General features: G+C 35.1%; 1 pseudogene; it reads right to left on the reverse strand.

Annotated features, from left to right (window-relative positions):
* Positions 1-253: 253 nt before the first annotated feature.
* LOC115274970 lies at positions 254-976 on the reverse strand (annotated as a pseudogene).
* Positions 977-21,635: the final 20,659 nt, after the last annotated feature.

A 21,635-nucleotide genomic window follows, 5' to 3' on the forward strand; every position in this document is an offset into this window, starting at 1 on the left:
GGGAGGGGCAAAGAGAGAGGGAAACACAGAATCTGAAGCAGGTTCTAGGCTCCAAGCTGTCATCACAGAGCCCAGGGCGGGGCTCAACGCACCATCTCTGAGATCAGGACCTGAGCCTTAGTTGGAGGCTTAACCAATTTAGCCACCCAGGCGTCCCTGCTGCAAATAATAATTTAAATGTACAAAACGAAGCACGGGCACTTTCCAAAAACTGAAAATGAAGTCAAAATCAAACCATGAAATTACTCAATGGTTAGAGAAGACAGCTCTGATTTCTTGTGTGTGGCAGTGAGGGGTGGGGTGTATCTCTGATTGTTTCAGCATAAGCACTTATCATTGGCTGCTCTGACATTTCCTCCTCTTCTTCGGCCACCCACTAAGATACCGTGGGGGAAAGAGCTTACACAATTACAGTTGCTTTCAAAAGTGTGTTCTCCGAGATCAAACTGAAGAAGGATCTCTTCTTGCTCCTGGTGTATAGTGTCCACTGCTAGGTAACTCCTGCTCTGGAAGGAGTTTGCTTCATGGTTCCTACTCCTCAGGTGCACGATTGAAAATCCAGAGCTGGTGAACCTGGCGCCCCACGTTTTGCACTTGTCAATCCTACGCTTGCAGAAAACGCGCAGGGAAACAACCTCCCGTGGGGCTTATGTTCCTGAAGGAAGTGAAAGTGGCACCATACGTCCAGTACCTGTAACAGTGGTTCCCTTCACGCCCCAAGCCACACACCTTCAGCAGGTAAGCCTTGGTGAACCGTGTCCCACAGTGGTGGCACTGAAATGGTTCAATTCCTGAGCGGATGAGCAGGTGCTGGTTTAGGTTCTGTTTATGGGGGAATCACACTGGCAAGGTGGACCCTGAAAAGGTCCGTGGGGACCTTATGAACTCGGTGGTTCCATACCGCTGGCAGAAGAAGGTGGAATTGGTAGGGATACTAAACCTCTGCTGCTCGATCAACATCATTTGCCCTAGACATGCTTTGAAGTGTAGGTAACCCATCAGTGACTAGCCATCTACTGAGCCTGTGGGCAGTGCTGCCCCTGCAACCTGCCAGAGGGCACAATGGCGGAAACTGGAAGAGCCTGGGAGCGGGGGCAGGAAGGGGAGAGGCGAGAGGGCATGCAATTCGCAGCTTCTCCTCTCCATGGGGAGACCTGTCTCAGGTCGCTGTGCCTGGGCCCCTGGACACCTGCACCATGCCTGCAAGGTGGGACTTCACCTAGAATATATTTACATAGTTTTTTTCTTTTTTAATTTCTAAGAAAAAGGCCTTTTATTTAAAATTCATTATGCTATATATTAATCAAAGAATGCTCTTTGGGAGTGTCAAAATGGATTAAAAACCATAATAATAAGACCCACTTATATGCTGCCTATAAGAGACTCATTTTAGACTTAAAGGCAACTGAAGATTAAATGTAAGGGGCTAGAGAACCTTCTTTCATGCAAATGGCCATCAAAACAAAGCCAGAGTGGACATACTTGTATCAGACAAGCTAGGTTTTAAAACAAATACTGTAACAAAACGTGAAGAAGGGCATTATATAATAATTAAGGGGCCTAGCCACCAAGAAGATCTAACACTTACTTGTAAATATTTATGCCCTCAACTTGGAACATCCATACATAGAAATCAATCACAAACATAAACTCATTGATAATAATACCATAATATTAAGGAACTTTAAAGCCCCACTTACATCAAGGGACAGATTATCTAAGCAGAAAATCAACAGGGAAACAATTCTTTAAAGTCATCGTTAAGACTGGATGGACTTAACAGATATATTCAGAGCATTTCATTGAAAGCAGCAAATCACACATTCTTTTTGGGTGCACGTGGCACATTCTCTAGAATAAACCACATACTTGGTCACAAATCAACCTTCAACAAGTACAAAAAGATTGATATCATAGCATGCACATTTTCAGATCACAATGCTATGAAACTTAAAGTCAACCACAAGAAAAAATTGGAAAAACCACAGATACTTGGAGATTAAAGAACACCCTATTAAAGAATGAATGAGCTAAACAAGAAATTAAAGAAGACATTAAAAAGTACATGCAAGCCAATGAAAGAGAAAACATGACAGTCTAAACCCTTTGGGATACAGCAAAGACTGTAATAAAAGAGAAGTATATAACAATTCAGGCCTTCCTAAAGAAGGAAGAAATATCTCAAATACACAACCTAACCTTACACCAAAAGGAGCTAGGAAAAAGAACAACAAATAAAGCCCAAAACCAGCAAAAAAACAAAAGGGGGGGGGAGAGGGAGGGGGAGGGGAAATAATAAAGATTACAGTAGAAATTAATGATACTGAAATTTTTATAAAAAGCAATAGAAGAGATTAACAAAACTATAGTTGGTTTCTGAAAGAATTAACTAAATGATAAACCTCTAGCCAGAATGATCTTTAAAAAAAGGAAAAGACACAAATAAATAAAATCACAAGTGAAAGAGGAGAGATTACAACCAACACTGCAGAAATACAAACAATAATAAAATAATATGAACAATTAATTACATGCCAACAAATTGAGCAATCTAGAAGAAATGGACAAATTCCTAGAAACATATAAGCTACCAAAACTGAAACAGGAAGAAATAGAAAACTTGAACAGATCCACAACCAGTAAAGAAATTGAATTAGTAATCAAAAATCTCCCCCAAAAAACAACAGTCTAAAGCTTGATGGCTTTCCATGGGAATTCTACTAAACATTTAAAGACGTTAACACCTATTCTTTTGAAGTGGTTCCAAAAAATAGAAATGGAAAGAAAACTTCCAAATTCATTCTAGGAGGCCAACATCACCTTGATTCCAAAACCAGACAAAGACCCCACTAAAAAGAATTGAAATTTACCTGATGAATGTGGAGGCAAAATTTCTCTACAAGATACTATCAAATCAAATCCAAAAATACATTTAAAGGACGATTTACCACAATCAAGTGAGATTTATTCCTGAGCTGTAGGAGTGATTCAATATCCAAAACTCAATCAACATGATATATTACATTAATAAAATAAAGGATAAGAGCTACGTGATCCTCTCAATAGATGCAGGAAAAGCTTTTGACAAAATACAGCATGATTTCTTTATAAATGTCCTCAAGAAAGTCAGGATAGAAGGAATATACTTCAACATCATAAAGACCATAAATAAAAGACTCACAGTTAAAATCATCCTCAATGGGGAAAACCTGAGAGCTTCCCCCCTAAGGTCAGAAACATGACAGGGATGTCCACTCTCACCACTGTTGTTCAAAATAGTACTAGAAGTTCTAGCCTCAGTAATCAGACAACAAAAAGAAATAAATGGCTACAAATTGGCAAGGAAGAGGTTAAACTTTCAATCTTTGCAGAAGACATGGAAAACCCAAAAGACTGCACCAAAAAACTGCTAAAACTGTTTGATGAATTCAGCAAACTTGCAAAATATAAAATAAACATGCAGAAATCGGTTGCATTTCTATACACCAATAATGAAGAAGTAGGCAGAGAAATCAAGGAATTGATCCCATTTACAATTGCGCCAAAAACATAAAATACCCAGGAATAAACCTAACTGAGGTAAATGATCTGTATGATGAAAAATCTAAAAATTTATGAAAGAAATTGAAGAAGACAAACCAAAAAATGGAAAAACATTCCATGTTCATGATAAGAAAGAACAAATATTATTAAAATATTGATACTATCCAGAACAATGTATGCATTCAATGCATCCCTATCAAAATAGCACAAGCATTCTGCACAGAACTAGACAAACAATCCTAAAATTTGTGTGGAACCACAAAAGACCCCTAATAGCTAAAGTAACATTGAAAAAGAAAACCAAAGCTGGAGGCATCACAATGCTGGACTTTAAACTGTATTACAAAGCTGTAATCATCAAGACAGCATGGTATTGGCATAAAAAAGACACATAGATGAATGGAACAGAATCAAGAACCCAGAAATGGACCCACAAATGTCTGGACAACTAATCTAAAAGGCAGCAAATATCCATTGGAAAAAAGACAGTCTCTTTAGCAAATGCTGTTTGGAAAACTGGACAACGACATGCAGAAGAATGAACCTGGACCACTTTCTTACACTTAAAATAAAAATGGGTGAAAGACCTAAATGTAACACAGGAAGCCATTAAAATCCTAGAGGAAAAAGCAGACAACAATCTCTTTGATCTCCAACACAGCAACTTTGTACTAATCATGTCTCCAGAGGCAAGAGAAACAAAAGCAAAAATAAAAAGCTTCTGCACAGAGAAGGAAACAGTCAACAGAACTAAAAGGTAGCCAACAGAATAAGAGAAGATATTGGCAAATGGCATGTCTGATAAAGGGTTAGTATCTAAAATCTATAAAGAACTTATCAAACTCAACACTCAAAAAACAAACAATCCAGTGAAGAAATGGACAAAAGACACGAATAGACATTTTTACAAAGAAGGCATCCAGACACATGAAAATATGTTCAACATCACTTATCATCAGGGAAATACAAAACAAAACCACAGTGAGATACCACCTCACACCTGTCAGGATGGCTAAAATTAACAACACAGAAAACAACAGATGTTAGTGGGGATTTGGAGAAAGGGGAACACTTTTTCACCACTGGTAGGAATACAAACTGGTATAGCCACTCTGGAAAACTGTATGAAAGTTCCTCAAAAAATTAAAAATAGAACTACCCTATGACCTAGCAATAGTATCCAAAGGATTTTGTATCCAAAGGATACAAAAATCCTGACTTAAAGGGGCACATGCAACTCAATGTCTATAGCAGTGCTAAAAACCAATAGCCAAATCATGGAATGAGCCTAAATGTCCATCATCTAGTGATTGGACAAAAAGATGTGGTCTATATGTACAACGGAATATTACTGGGCAATCAAAAAGAATGAAATCTTGCTATTTGCAACAACTTGGATGGAACTAAGGTATATTATTTTAGGCAAAATAATTAAGTCAAAAAAACACAAATACCATAAGATTTCACTTTTATGTGGAATTTAAAAAACAAAACAAATGAACATAAGGGAAGGAAAGGAAAAATAAGATAAAAAATAGAAAGGGAGGCAAACTGTAAGAGACTCAATTATATAGAACAAACTGAGTATTGCTGGAGGGGTGGTAGATGGGAGAATTTGCTAAATAGGTGATGGGTATTAAAGTGGGAACTTATTAGGATGAGCACTGGGTGTTATATGTATGATGAATTAATAAATTCTACTCCTGACACTCCCAAAACTCTTACACCCTATGTTAATTAAGCTGGATTTAAATAAATTAAAAATCTGAAGAAAGAAAAGATTGAGGTATGAGTGATAATAACATTTAGGTGTTCATAATAACTAGAAGGTCAAGATCTGAGATCAAAGTGCAAATTATTTTTTAAGGTTAGTTGTTAAAGGACAACACTATCTCTGTATAATGTACATTAAAATCACATATTTTTCTTAGAAACATTATTAGGTAATTGAAACTTAAAAGTATAATACACTTTATAAGGAAAAATATGAACTGAAATTTAATACTTTTTATTTTACAAGGAACTCTGCCTGAATGTCAATCTTCAAAGATTATGAAGTGATAATGGCCTATTTAAGCAGAAATGTTACAAACATGATTTATAGCTCATAATTTGAGAATTCTTTAGCTTCAATGGAGAATTAAAGATAAAAAAGATATTTATTTCATGGAACCTTTAAAGGGTAGATATCAGTGACATTTTTATTTTATTTATATCGATTATTTGGAGATTGCCATGGCTGTAATGGTGTCTCTTAGTCCATAAGAAAATAAATTCCTGAAGACAATGTGTCCAAGTTTTTAAAAGATTTTGTGAAGACTTTCAATTCCAGTAATGACAGACTAAGTAATGTAGACATACTCTCATTTGGGACAACTTGGAAACCTGGGTGTGATACTTAATTTTATGTGTCAACTTGACTAGGTCATGTGCGCCTGGATATTTGGTTGAATATTATTCCTGGATATATCTGTGAGAGTGATTGTGGATCAGATTAACATTCAAATCAGTAGACTGTGTGATGAACGTGGATGGTCCTCATCTAATTCTTTGGCGTTCTAAATACAATAAAAGCTGACAAAGAATTGTTTCTCTGGACTTGTTTTAGAGTTCAGACTTCCATCCTCTTCTGCCTTTGGACTCAAACTTGGATTGCAATCTACACCATCAGCCTTCCGGGGTCTCCAGCTTACCTCCATAAACATGTGAACCTGTTTCCTAGAGCATATATCTTTTGTACACACACACACACACACACACACACACCTTATTTATTGGTTCAATTAGTACACTGAGCAAATAAAAATAAGATGTGCACAGAAGGATTGAAGCCATCAGGCAGTTATCATATTCGAGATGAATTACTGAGTCAAGATGCAAGAGAAAGCTAAACTTCAGAATGGAGATCCCAGCATCTGGAAAGACGATTTTTCCATGAAAGGACCTGAGGAACTATGTAGGGCCTCTTGGTATAAAGTACTGGGGAAACACCTGCTACATTTTATGGGATGCCAGCAGGAGGAGATGCGTGTTTGTATGTTTTGAGGTAAAAACACAAAGGTTTAAGTAATATGATAAGGAAGAACTGAAAATGAAGCAACCATTTGCTCAGACTATATTCGAGCTTCAAATCTGACTAACACAAAAAAACTTGGTCAATACCTAAAACTGAAATAAAATTTTACCTAATGCTTTGACACCTGTAAGCCTAGAAGAAATTCAGAATTTCTTTTTGAAAGAAAGTAACATCAACCTAGGCCTTAAGTTACTTTTACAAAGAATTTCTATAAGCAATTTATATAAATTGGCACATGATTAAAAATAACCAGCCCACCAAGAAAAACAAATGGCAATCTATAGAAATGGGTCTGCAGTGGAAAGAGAACAGCAAAGTCTCTAATACTGGAGTCATGTAGGTAAACTTTGTTACTCCTACATTTTTATATTAAAATTATTATTGCCACCATAAATTCCAATACAGAAGAAAATAAAATAATTCATTGCAAAAGAACAGAAAAGCAGGTAAATCTATATTAAAAAAATCTACTACAAAGAGTTGTAATAATTTAAAGTATGACTTCAGACTGACTTTAGGTTTGACTGCAATTAGAATAGATTGCTGAAAATTAATAACTAAATAGATCAAAGAAACTATTCAGAATGAAAGACTGATGGGAAAAAAAGATGATTGGTTGTAAAAGGACAAACAAAAGGAAGAAAGTGAGAAAAACTGACGTGTGTTTAATGGTACCAAGTCCCACAGGGAGACTATAAAGAATGAGAAGAGAAGAAGCCTTTGACACTCATCAACATTCCTCAGAGAACTATCCACAGAACTCCCTTGTGACCCAGCAATAGCACTGCTAGGGATTTACCCAAGAGATACAGAAATGCTGATGCATAGGAGCACATGTACCCCAATGTTCATAGCAGCACTGTCAACAATAGCCAAAACATGGAAAAAGCCTAACTGTCCATCACCTGATGAGTGGATCAAGAAGATGTGGTATATATACACGATGGAGTACTACATGGCAATGAGAAAGAATGACATATGGCCATTTGTAGGAAAGTGGATGGACCTTGAGGGTGTCATGCTGGGCGAGGTAAGTCGGGCAGAGAAGGACAGAAACCATGTGTTTGCACTCATAGGTCTAACAGGAGAACAGGAGAAACCTAATGGAGGACCAGGGGGAGGGAGGGGGGAGGAGAGTTGGGGAGAGAGAGGGATGCAAAACTTGAGAGACTATTGAATGCTGAGAATGAACTGAGGGTTGAGGGGGAAGGGGGAGGGAGGAAGGGACGTGGTGGTGATGGTGGAGGGCACTTATGGGGAAGAGCACTGGGTGTTGTATGGAAAACAATTTGACAATAAAATATTAAAAAAAAAAAGACACCATGCTAGAGATTCAAGAAGCCCTAAGTACTCAAGCATGATTAAAATACACAAAAACCACCTCTAGAGATATTCCTAGTATAACTACAAGACATAAATTACATAAATTACTAAGAAAAAATCTTTAAAGAAGCCAAAGGTAAAACATAGAAGATCTTAAAAGGAACACCCATGAACAAAAATGACCCCTTCACAAAAATAATTGATTCCTGAGGGCGAGGGTTTCCTCATGTCATCCCATGGCTTCCTTCAGTCTTTCAGAGCAGGACCTTCTCCAGAGCAGGGAACCACCCTGAAAAGGGAGGGGCAAGGTGAGGGGAGGGATGATGTCACCGAAAGTCCATTTCTAGGAGAAATAAAATAAATATTTCCAGGGTAAGGCAAATGAGATAGAGGTAAATCATATGGATCTAGGAAGATTATTGAGAGACTCTGAAGGATTGAGAATTTTGCATGTGGTCTTTGTGTATTCTTGATCTTTCAGCTATTCCTCCCCACATCTTCTCACATATAACAGTATCTTCTCTCAGATCCTCTCCATTCCTATTGATACAGATCAGAGTGCCCAGTGGCTGCTAAGACACATGAAAAGTTTATTGAAAGTAGTCCAATAAAACTTTCTACCCTACTCCCTCGAGTCTGAGTATTCCTTTGGAGTCTTCTCATACCTATTACTTTTAAATAGATTCTTATGATAACAATTTTCTGGTGGACTTTCTTCAACAATGTGACCAATTACCTGATGTATGGAATAGGAGCTGAGATGGATTCTAATTTTATTCTGAGATGTATTGAGTTTGAGTTACTTGTGAGACATCTAGGTGGGAATGTTGAGGAGAGGGTTAAATATATTGTCTAAAACTCAGAGGAAGGTCTAACAACCTTAAAAATGCTCTCTATACTCTGACTTTTCTATGATCTACTTTATAATGTTTTATTAAATATTTACCAATTATACTCAGCCTTCAAAAAGAATGAAATATTTCCATTTGCAATACCATGGGTGGAGCTAGAGTATATTATGTTAAGTGAAATAAGTCAATTAGGAAATGGCAATTGCCATATGATTTCACTCATACATGGAATTTAAGAAACAAAACATGACAAAGGGGATGCAAAGAGAAAAACAAAGAGGAAGGCAAACCGTAAGAGACTCTTAAATATAGAGAACAAACTGAGGCTTGATAGAGGGGAGGAAGAGGGTAGATGGAGAATGGACTAAATGGGTGATAGGTATTAAGGAGGGCACCTGTTGGGATGACCACTAGTATTGTAGGTAAGTGATGAATCACTAAATTCTATTCCTGAATCCAATACTACACAATATATGTTAGGTAACTAAAATGTAAATGAAAAATTGACACAATAAATAAATACATTTTAACATTATAAAAATATTTAGTAATTATAAGATATTATAAAAGGCTGTAAAATGTATAAGGGTATAATACTAAAATAATCTTCTATTCCTGGGTGAGTCTACAAAGCCCCTTATTTGCCTTTACTTGATTCTATTTGATTTTGTCTTCACTTAGGACCAACATTGTAAATTTTAGTAGCCTTATTGTCCTTAAAACTTCATTATTTATGCATTTCTAAAAAATATTGTTGATTTTTCCTGTGCTTCAAGTGTCTACTTATAAAATAATACCATAAGCATTCTTTTGTGAATTGCCTTTTTCCCTCAAAAAATTTCATTTGTGATGTTCATGCATGTTACATAAAACTGTTGTTTTTAAAATGTTCACTGTTATATAATATTCCACTGTCCATGAATATAATACAACTTATTTATTCAGTTTGATGTTGGCAGATTGGGGAGTGTTATCTCTTTTTAAAATCAATTAATTATATCTATAAAGGTCATTTCATCAAAAAAAAAGAAAGAAAATCCATTCCTTTAGGTATTCATATGCAGTGGTGAGACATTCTTTCACTGTCTCTACTGTGTGTGTGTGTGTGTGTGTGTGTATGAGGAGAAAGAGAGAGAGGGAGAGAAAGAAAGTAATACAATAAGAATAAAATTAATATCAAGGGGAGGTAAATAGAATTAATATTTTCTAAGGTTTTTGCATTAATCGGGTAAACAATATTAGGATTATCTAGACTTTGATGTATAATAAAATCTCCAGATAGTAAAATAATGCATAACCCCTAAACTACAAAAGGAAACATAAAAAGAAAGCCAAAAAGTCAATGAAAAGAAATAAAAAGCCCAGAAGAGGTTAGGAGAGCGAGAATAAAATGGTGGATTTAAAATAAAGAACAGTATCTAAATATTTATATTGAGTGTAAAGTGGACTAAAAGTTCCAATGAAAAAGAAGCTGTTAGACTAAGTAAAAAAGCTAAATAAACTACTACTCTATGTTCTTTTAATGAAATATGCTTAAATCATAAAGAAGCAGGAAGCTTGAAAGTCAAAAACAATGAAAGATATACATCATTTAAACTCCAATCACAAGAAAGTACCTATATTCATTTCCAAAAAACCCCTAAAAACAAAAACAAAAACAAATTAAGCTGAAAGCATACTAGACACTGAGAATGAAAATGTTTCATTTATCAGAATGGATTCAACAAAAACATTTTGCAATTTTATATTAGTATGGGCCTGAACACATGGCCTCAAACTACATGAAATATAAAGTTGACCAAATGCAAGCAGATAAAGACAAATCTACAATTTTATTAATGATGCATTTTCTCTCTTTTAGCACCTGATAAAATCTATAATCGAAAATTGTGCAGAAATACATAAAATTTAAGTGATACAATCAGTTTGACTTAATAAAAATATATAGATGTTTATGATTCCACAAATGAATCTAAAATATAAAATATGCTTTCCATTCAAACACATGTACAATATTTGAATATTTTATTATAGTATAAAACTAGTTTCAAAAATATTGAAAACATTGAAACCATAAACAATACCTCTTTCAGTCACAATTTAATTGGATTAGGAATAAATAACATGAAGAAATATAGGTGTTTTAAAACTAAAGTGCAGAGCTCTAAATAACCCTTAGGTCAAAAAAAATTAAACCAAATACTAAGAGAAATGTCACCATCAAAAAGTGTGGTACAGCTAAGTAACATTTAGAGGGAAATTAATAACCTTCTATGCATGTATTAGAATAGAAAACAAGCTGCAAAAAAATCTCAAAAAGTTATGGGGAAGTTAAAAATCCAATGAAAGTAGAATAAGGTACAAATAACCAATGTCTGAAATGAGTAAGAGTACATCACTTCAGATCACACAGCCATTGTAAAATAATAAGATGACAATATAGACAAATTTATGCCTTTATCCCAATTAAAATATATATGAAATGCACAAATTTCTTTAAAAATATAATTTATCAAGACCAAGACTGATTTGTGAAAAATTAGCAAACTTGAATTTTCTTATAATTGTTCATTTGAATTACTCATCAAAAACTTTTGCATTCACACACACTTGCATGTACATGCGTGTGCACACACACACACAATTTCTAGTTTCCAGTGGCTTCCCTAGGAAGTTCTACCAAACACTCAACAACAAAGTATTTTCAAATTGCACAATCACCTCTAATAATAGGGAAGTAAGGTAATACTCTTCAGTTTATATTATCTTCACTTTGTTTCACCGTTTTAGAGGAAAGTATATAGTTTAAAAAAAAAGAAAAAGGAAAAGAGGGACACCTGGGTGGCTCAGTTGGTTAAGCATCAGACTTTGGCTCAGGTCATGGTCTCATGATTCATGGATTAGAGCCCTGCACCAGGCTCTGTCCTCAAAGCTCAGAGCCTGGAGTCTGCTTCCGATTCTGTGTCTCCCTCTCCTTCTGCCCCTCCCCTATGTGCGCTCTGTCTCTCTGTCTCAGAAAAAAATAAATCAACAAATGTAAAAAATTTTAAGAAAAAGAAAATCTACTATTACTTATAAACTTGCGTGCAAAAATTCTACACAAATATTAGCAAAAAACTTAATAGGACAATGTAGTGTGAGCAGGTCTGGCTTATACCTGGCATAAAAGGTTGGATTCAAGTACTTAGTGCAAAGGGAAAAAAAAAAAAAAAGGAATCCATCGGAAACAAGGAATACTGACAGCAGGCCCATTGGCCCACATGCAGGTTATGTACTTCACGAGGTGGAGGTGAGCTGATTAGCAGTTGCTGCCATACCTTTGTGCAGACTCTGTCCACTCTGATTATTTGGGACCTTTGCTGTGTCGGTTGTCAAGATTTTGATTATTACCTCTGGGGGAGGGGAAGTCCAGTAAAGAGGATATACACCTAAAAAGAGTAGTGGTAGGGGCGCCTGGATGGCGCAGTCAGTTACGCATCCGATTTCAGCTCCAGTCATGATCTCACGGTTTGTGGGTTCGAGCCCCGCATCAGGCTCTGTGCTGACAGCTAGCTCAGAGCCTGGATCCTGCTTTGGATTCTGTGTCTTCCTTTCTCTCTGACCCTCCCCTGCTCTCGCTGTCTCTCTTTGTCTCTCTAAAATAAATTAAAAATCATTACAATTTAAAAAAAAAGAGTAGTGTTAAAATAGTATAATTCTTCACATAAACACATTAAAAAGAACAATCTGATGACCACCCAATAGGTGCATAAAATGTGTCTAATAATTTTATTTATAATAAAACATCTTATCAATTTGAGAATAGAAAAGAACATTCTTAATGCAATAAACATACATAGAAATGCCTAAAACAGTTACCCTCCTTAATGATGAAATGTTGAAAACTCTTCATTTGAGACACAAAATAAGACAAGGATTATTTTTATTTTTTAAAATTTTCTTTATTAAGAGAGAGGGAGACACAGAATCCGAAGCAGGCTCCAGGCTCTGAGCTAGCTGTCAACACAGAGACCGACACGGGACTCGAACCCACGAGCCATGAGATCATGACCTGAGCAGAAGCTGCATGCTTAATTGACTGAGCCACCCAGGTGCCCCTATTTTTGTTTTTTAATTATTGTTAAATGTTTATTTATTTTTGAGAGAGAGAGAGACAGAGACAGAGACAGAGCAGGATTAGGGGCGGGGCAAAGAGAGATGGAAACACAGAATCCGGAGAAGGCTCTAGGCTCTGAGCTGTGAGCACGGAGCTCAACGCCTGACTTAAAACCACAAACCATGAGATCATGACCTGAGATGAAGTCTGACGCTTAACCGACTGAGCCACCCAGGCACCCAAAGAAAAGGATGTTTGACTAGAATACTTCAGCTCCAGATTGGGTTTGAGGATTTTCCTACTGCAGTTACACAATAATGAATGAATCGATCAATGTATGAAAATGGAAATAAGAAATCATCTCTCTGATTGCTTCTACAGAAAAAAAAAGTTATGAAATTCCTAAGGAGGTACATTTAGTGCACTGACAAAATCATCTACAGTAAGTGAATGGAATTACTGAGTTTAGCAAAACTACAGGATATAGGGACAGTTTATAAATCATGCTGACATGCTAGCAGCAAAACGTAAAAATAAAAGTCAATACACACCACTTCAATAGCTTGAAAACATCAAAAACATACTAATACTTTTTAAGTTGAGTATAAAATATTAAGCAAACTATCAAATAACACTTCTTTTCAAATTAAAGAAGACCTAATAAAAAGAAAAAATGGGCCACATTCATGCATTTGAATCTGAGTAGTATAATGAAGAAAATGTTCTCCATATTGACCTACAGATTCAATGTATTTTCATCCATTGGAAATTTTGTGGCAGAATCTTACGAGCTGATTACAAACTGTTGAATATACTGTCGGCCGAGAAGAGCTAGGTACTTTTGATTGGAAATTAGATGACTTGCTGTTTCCAGTATCAAACCATATTATACAACTGCAGTTAAAGTGGCCAACTGGCAAACCAAGGACAAATAAATGACCAGGACAAAACTGGGGATGTCCAAAAAGATCCACACATGTAGAAATATAATGTTATGAAATAATGGCAGTGTGAAACATCAGAAAAACATTTTTTTCTTTTTCAGTTTTATAGAAATATAATTGACATATAATATTATATATTTAAATATAGATAGTTACCACAGTAACTTTAGCTAACATACATCCATCACCTCACATTGTTACAAAAGGTTTTTTTTTTCCTTTTGTGATGAGGACATTTAAGATCTACTCTCATAGCAACTTTCAGATGTACAATAGAGTATCGTTAACTATAGTCACCATGCTCTGTATTAATTCCCAGAACTATGTATCTTATGACAGGAAGTATGTTTTTTGACCACCTTTACCCATTCCTTCTTTCCCCAACCCCCCTATGTTATATACACATATCATATTTTATTTATCAATTCATCCATCAGTGGACACTTAGGTTGTTTCTATGTCTTGACTATTGTAATTAATGCTGCCATGAACTTGAGTAGGCATTATTTCAAAGAAGATATTCAAATGGCCAGTATATACATGGGAATGTGTTCAACATCACTGATCTTCAGAGAAATGCAAAGCAAAATCTCTCTATCACCTCACACCTAGAAGAATAACTATTATCAAATAGACAAAAGAAGTATTGTCAATGATGTGGAGAAAAGGAAACCTTGTGCACTGTTAGTGGGAGTTTAAGTTGGTATAGTCTCTATGGAAAGCATGTACTTTCCTCAAAAAGTTAAAACAAAAAAGAACTGTCATATGATCCAACAATTCCACTTTTGGGTATATTTCCAAAAGAAGCAAAATCACTGGCTTTAAAAGAACCTACATGTTTGTTGCAGCATTATCCACAATTGTCAAAAGAAAAAGAATTTTTTATGTTAAAAAAAGGGTGCTGTAACGTTGGAGATATATATGTAAAGATAAATATAAATGATCTCTATCACATACCGTACACAAATAGCGATTCTAAGTTTGTCGTAACTATGTATGTCAAAGAAAAAATATAAAAATAAAAGTAATGTAGAGAGGTAGTTTTGATCTATCATAGGTAAATAGTTATGTAGAACACAAAAACCAGTAAATGTAACTTAAAAGATTGGTAGGTTTGGCTACATTATTAAGAACTCTTTTTCAAAGGAAGCATTAAGAAAGTGAAAATGATGGGGCACCTGGGTGGCTCAGTTGGTTGAGTATCCAACTTCGGCTCAGGTCACGATCTCTCAGTTTGTGGGTTTGATTCCCACGTCAGGCTCTATGCTGACAGCTAGCTCAGAGCCTGGAGCCTGCTTCGGATTCTGTATTTCCCTCTCTCTCTGACCCTCCCCTGCTCATGTTGTCTCTCTTTCTCAAAATTAAACAAATAATTTTAAAAAAAGAAAGTGAAAATGAAGTCATAGACTGGGAGAAGACATCTGCAATACAAACGTGTGTGTACATATATATGTGTATATATATATATATATATATATATACACACACACAAATATATATATGTAATACAAATATATAAGTACAATATATAAATGTGTATATATATACAAATATATATGCAATACAAATATATGAATATGTATATTTATTCATATATTTATATATTGCCAAGTAGCTCATACCAGAATGTACAAAACCTCTAAATACAAAAGAAATCAATCTAATTTGGAAAAAAAATTTTGCAAGGGACTTTAAAGGTCATTATCAAAAGGAGCATACATACTACCAATAGATTTTATTTCTAACCAGCAATATGTAAAGTAAAGCTGCAATGAGATATCACTGGTGGGTATCCAGATGGGCTCACCAGACAATGGCACGATTTAGCAAGGGTGAGGAAGAAGAGAGACTCTCCCACTGCTATCATGACAATGAAATGGTTAAACTACTTTGGAAAACCATTTGGCCATATCTAATATGTTAAACATATGTATTTCCCATGACCTAACAAATCTAGAGGCATATCTCTGACAGAAAAGAAGCCAGGTGTGTTGCAGGAGACATATTCGAGAATATTCATGGCAGTTAACACAAACGTTCATTATCATCAAAATGTGATAGTTTCACACAGTGGAATGTAAACACACAGAGAGCAACCTGAAGGAATTTTACAGACTTTTAGAGTCAACCCCCACATTGTACAATTCAATTTCTGCAAAGTCCGACAAATGGGAAAAACTAAATTGCAATGTTTAGGGATTCACACTAAGGTGGTAAGCAGCAAAAATATAAGTAAAGCAAGGAAATGATTACCATAACGTGTAATAGTGATAACTTTCAGAGAGGTCAGAAGAGATTGTAATTTTGAGAGTGCGCATGGTATCTTCTTTCTATCTGACAACGCGCTTTTATTTGACCTAATTAAAGATTTACCAATGTTCCGCATATAATGATTAATGATGTCACACATTTATAGTTTATGAACTTTTCAGTGTGTAAATTATATTTCACAATTAAAAGGTTGAAACATAAGAACAATAACAGAGATTCCAGAAGGTACTCAGGGTGCATTTTTAGTAAAGGATCACTGTCACATTATGAATTTCCTGGGCCATAGGTTTACTGGCGTTTTATGTCTAAGCAGTGATCCTATTGCTCTCTGCTGCTAGTATCAGTCTTTGGGTTTTTTTAGTGGGTGGGGGTGGGAATAGCATTGATTCAGTTCCCCCGTTGAATGCTGATTACTTCAATCAAATCACAGTAACACCTTTAGTTAGAATTCGAATTAATCTAATCAGGGCTAAGCCATTCAACACATGGAATGTTTGTGGTTGTAAGAATTGAATCAGGAACTAGACTCTGACCCAATTAAAACAAACCATGAAAGAAGACTTACTGAGATTTTAGCTAAATAGTATTCCTTGATTATCCTAAAGAGCAACTAGAAGTCATGAATTTGAACCTGGAGTGTTACCACAATGTTTCCTACCACATGTGAGAACCCAGCCTTAGGAGAAACTAAAATAAAAATAAAAACAAAACTACCAAATTGGAGAGTGAAAGAAACTAGGCCTTTGCCAACATGTAACCTGTAAATCAAGGGAAATCTAGAGATTGTTGTACCTGCGGGTTTTCCAGTTTTCTGAGTAATTCAAATCAATTTTTTGTTTATTTAAACCTACTTGCATTGTTTTTATTTCTTTTGATTACTTGTAACATTAAAAAGCCCTAATTGACAAATAGGAACCACAAAATTGCATGTAATTAAGACACTATCATCGGATGTGATTGAAAGAATAAACAGAAGACTATTTTAGGTTAAATATGTATTTATGGGAAAGAACACTGCTCTGACATTTAAATCTATTTTAGACCCAGCTGTGAACAGAACTGGAGCAGAGTAGAAAATGTGACCTGGGGTAAGGGCATAACCTCCTTTGATTTTAGTTTTTTCTCATCTAGAAAATGAAGTTAAGATTAGAAATCTGTCTCAATGGATTTTCAGATGGTAGCAGTATAGTTCGGCAGCAAAGACCATGAACAAAGAAATATGAATAGAGTTGGATCTTAGTTTGGCCATAAAATGTAGATAATGATAATACTGAGGTCACAAGGTTTTTACAAAAAATTAAAGGATATATTTTATGCAGAGAATTTTATAAAGTATATCTTTTCCAAGCCTCTTTTTCCTTCAGATTTCGTTACCAGTGTTTTATAAACCCAGTCATTAGAACAATAAGGAAATTCAAGGAAAACCCAGTCTCCTATGTGAATCTGTCCCATGAATATATTTATAGCTATCAAAATGACAAAATTTAAGAGAGAAATTCCTCTATTTTCTGTTTTCTCATTATTAGGTTGAACCATACAAAACTGTCATTTTTAACAAATAGATTGTTAAATAGATTGTCGATGTACCCATTTAGGTTTCGAAAAGAGATGGCTAATTTAAGGCTGCTTGGGAAGAGATCATTGGTGCTAAAGTTAAGCTGGCCTTTCTGTTATCTGAGTTGATCTAACCAAAACATGACTGTCCTTAAGCCCTCTGTTAAGACCCCGTGATACATTCACCTATGATTTGAATTCAGGACAAAAGTCTATGTAGCACCATATTTTAAATTAGGCAATAATAGAAGCCATTTCCCCACCTGCTTTCTGTGAGTTTGGGGGTAGTAATTAGAATGTAATTTTTATTTTATTTTCCTGGTACATTAAGTCATATAAAATTTCTGGTGAGGAGGGAGTTCTTAGCCATAAAGTTTTTATTTAAATAGAAGGAAGAAAAAAGAGGAGAGGAACCCAATCTCCAAACTACTTAATAAACATCTTTCCTAGTATACTTCATAATTTTGTGCTAGGTCTGATTTATCTAACTTCCTTTTCTGGACTATTTTATTCAATTCCCTAGTTTCCAAATTATAGTGACATTATAAAATTAATGAAGTGATGATAGGTTTCAAATTCTATAACATATTTCCTAAACCTAATCTGGTCAATCAAACATGGACTCCATTCAAGAGGGCCTAAATTTTTTTTTTCAAATAATCACAGGTAACAAGGCTGTCACACAGATCTCTGAAGTCCTAATATCATCTTAAATTTTGGCCATAACAACAGTCCACGAAATTTATTTAAATGTTCATGACTTTTCCCTATGGTATTTGGTACTATGTTCAATTTTGTTTTGATTTTAAATTTTTTTAAGTAAAAAGCTAAAAATGAGTATAATAATAATAATATATAAATGCTAACCCCTAAATAATTAATACAGACTGCATGATTCCTTTAAAAAAATGTTACTATTGGACAAAGAAAGGTAATTCTCAAAAATCTACCTTAATCCTAAATTTGCTTATATTTATGGAAGAATAATGTATTTCACCATCCTCATAATATAGTTATTTTATGTTCAAATCACTATGTTTGTTTATATACCTAAAAATACTGAACTATCAATTCATGTTTAAATTGTATGAAAATTATTTAAGAGAATGGTAAGAGTCTTCACTTTTCAACCAGTCAATATAGAATCATTTACACACAAGGAAGGGGAGGAAAAAAAATTCCTTAGTGATTTTAAGATACAGAACACAGAAAATTTAATGATCCAAAGCTCAAAAGATGGGACCATTTCTTGGTAAGAAAAGAATAGTCTCAGAAAATGAAATATGCAGCCCTATAAGGTGTGTTTCTTGAAGCATTCCATTCATGAAGGAGTCTTAGTAGAATACTGTTCAGAGTGGAGTAAATTTTTCTATTTCTGTCTGGAGTCAGTGCTTTCTTTCAGAAATAATAATGCATTCCAGTGGGAGCTGAGAAAGTAGCCTTAAATTCCTCTCCACATTGATGACTCCTACTGTTTATCAGTTATTATTGATTTTTAACAATTCATTGATATTTTTTCTTATTAATGAGGTTGAAATGAATGTTGGGATAGGCACAAAGCTACATGGATGAACACAGCCATCTATATTTACTGAGATTTTGCCTGAGATGCATTTGACAAACAATGGAAATGGAGTGAGTTCCACATAATTGCAGACTAGAAGTGATTTGTCTTACAGACTGGTTTTCTAAGTTTTTATTTTTAACATTGGCGATGATATCTTCCATGAAGAAGTTTTGAATGTGGATGCATGTTGACTTTTTTATTCTTTAGTGCATTCAAATCTGTTTACTTTTTTCTTTTCACCTTTAGGATTGCGCTTAAGAAGTCATCCATAAATGCATTGCTTCAGAGTACTTCACATGAAATAATGCATCTTCCTGGATTTATCTTGATTAATAATGTGAGTTAATACCTATTTTTGTAATAATTATTCCACTGTGCATAATTATTTATTGAATTAATATACTATTGATTTGATATAATAAATTTTTATCAGGACTCAATCCATTCATTGGTGTCCTATTTATTTCTAGTGATATAGTTACCAGGCATGGTGTTACATTTGAGAAACACAATGGCAAGCAACAGACAGGTGTCCCGTCATGGTCTTTATCATATGGAGGGGGAAGACATGTTAGCCAAGTATCATACAAAAAGGTATTGTATTGTATTGAAGTCTTCTCCAAAGAAGTGTTGTTGAAGTGCAGTCTAGCGAATAAGTAGGATTAAATTAAATAGACGAAGAAAGGTTCCAGGAACAGGGAGCCACTTGTAAAAATTTAGAAGGAGCTGGCCTTTCAAGCTTAGAAAGAAATCTCCTGTGGCTGGAGGAGGAAAGGGAGGGACAGGGTGGTGTGGAGTAAGGCTAGTAAACAGGATGGGAATCAGATCACACAGAGCCCTACAGGAAAATGTAGTGAGTCTGTATAATCCTAAAACAATCCAGAAGTCATTGAAAAGTATTCATTTTAGGTTAAATGGTTAGCAATTTACAAAGGAAGGATAGTTCTAGTATCAAGGTGAGGGGCAGATGGAGGGGTGGGCTAGACAGAGGGTATGTGCAAGATGATGATATATTGGAAAAGGATGATAATATTGAAATAATGCTAGTTGAATGCTTTAGAATATAAAACAGAAGGATAGACTGGATATAGGAGGTAAAAGTGTACAGGCATAAGCACTAGGTTTTATCCACATGCATGAATAATGATGTAATTCACTGAGGAAACATTGTTTAGGAATGTGGAATATCCAGAGTATGCATTCTGTCTTAGTTTATTGATTTTTAGGGACTCTGAGTTGATCTAAAATAAGAGCTAACAAATTTTCTCTCTAAATGGTAGAATAGGAAATGTTTAGGGCTCAGTGGGCCACATACTGTCACTATTACATATTCTTCTGTCTATTTACTTGTTGCTTTTTGTACATTTATGATCCTTTAAAAAGATTTGAGGGGAAAAAACAGGGCCAGGACTTGGCAATGGTCTTAAGAAATGAATATAGGTATCTGGTTAAGACAAGGCCATTGGACCTAACAACATGAGAATTCAACCTTAGGCGCCCTCAGTGAGTGTTAACGCTGGGTAGGGCTGAAAGCCCACTGGAGGTTAATGATCATACATGCATGGAAGTACCTGTCTTTATTTCTATGACACTTTCCAGAACCCTCTCTGATAGAGCACAAATATAAAAAAAAATGCGTGAAATGATACATGCATGTAGCCTTTGACCCAACAAACTCCCAAATAAACATTAACAAAATAGGAGATAGCATATGTATAAAACTGTTAGTTAGTGTATTGTTTTTTATATCAAAACATTGGAAACAGTACAATTAACTACCATTTGACACAGTGGCATAAATTTTCATACATAAAGCATACCTAAATTAACATGAATTGTTATGTGTTTCTTAGGATGGAATTGGGAAGAACTCTATATATGGATGAATTTGTAAACAAAACAAAACACGAAGATCACTGCCTAATGCAGAGAGGTGTGCAACCTTTCTGGGTGGTATCACAGTAACTTCCTGACCACAAACCTCATATCAGTCACTGTTCTTGCCTCTAGGCTCCCCAAACTCAAACACTTCCCACCCTCTTACTTTCAACAGATGACTTTGCTTTTTATTTCACTTAGATTAAGAAAATTATGAAGAAAACATCTTCAGATTCCTACCACCAACTTCAATAACATAACTAATACTCTACCAAGTAAGACTCTCTGAGCAACCATTTGAGGATAGTCCCCCCACATTGAGCTAAGTCTCTTGTATCAGACTTCTCAATAACTTTCATTTTTTAAACAAGTCCTCAACCCCCCCACCCATTCTCTAGAATCCTTTATTCATTAAACAAACATTTATATCACACTCACTATGAGCTAGACAATGCTCCCAATACTTTACAATTATTAACTCATTTAATTATCAGATTTTTCCCCACTAAATTATTTCTATTAGAAAGCATGG

This window comes from Suricata suricatta, chromosome 2, assembly GCF_006229205.1.
Source record: "Suricata suricatta isolate VVHF042 chromosome 2, meerkat_22Aug2017_6uvM2_HiC, whole genome shotgun sequence".
Taxonomy (NCBI): Eukaryota; Metazoa; Chordata; class Mammalia; order Carnivora; family Herpestidae; genus Suricata; species Suricata suricatta.